Below are 223 nucleotides of genomic sequence, written 5' to 3'. Positions count from 1 at the left end.
TTATTGCGCTCTCCACTGTTTGCAAGCTGCACCCTCTCATGTATTTATTGCGCTCTCCACTGTTTGCAAGCTGCTCACTCCCATGTATTTATTGCGCTCTCCACTGTTTGCAAGCTGCTCCCTCTCATGTATTTATTGCGCTCTCCACTGTTTGCAAGCTGCTCCCTCTCATGTATTTATTGCACTCTCCACTGTTTGCAAGCTGCTCCCTCTCATGTATTTA

This window comes from Stegostoma tigrinum, unplaced genomic scaffold, assembly GCF_030684315.1.
Source record: "Stegostoma tigrinum isolate sSteTig4 unplaced genomic scaffold, sSteTig4.hap1 scaffold_425, whole genome shotgun sequence".
Classification (NCBI taxonomy): Eukaryota; Metazoa; Chordata; class Chondrichthyes; order Orectolobiformes; family Stegostomatidae; genus Stegostoma; species Stegostoma tigrinum.
The sequence above is the reverse complement of the archived record's forward strand: the minus strand, read 5'-3'. Positions refer to the sequence as shown.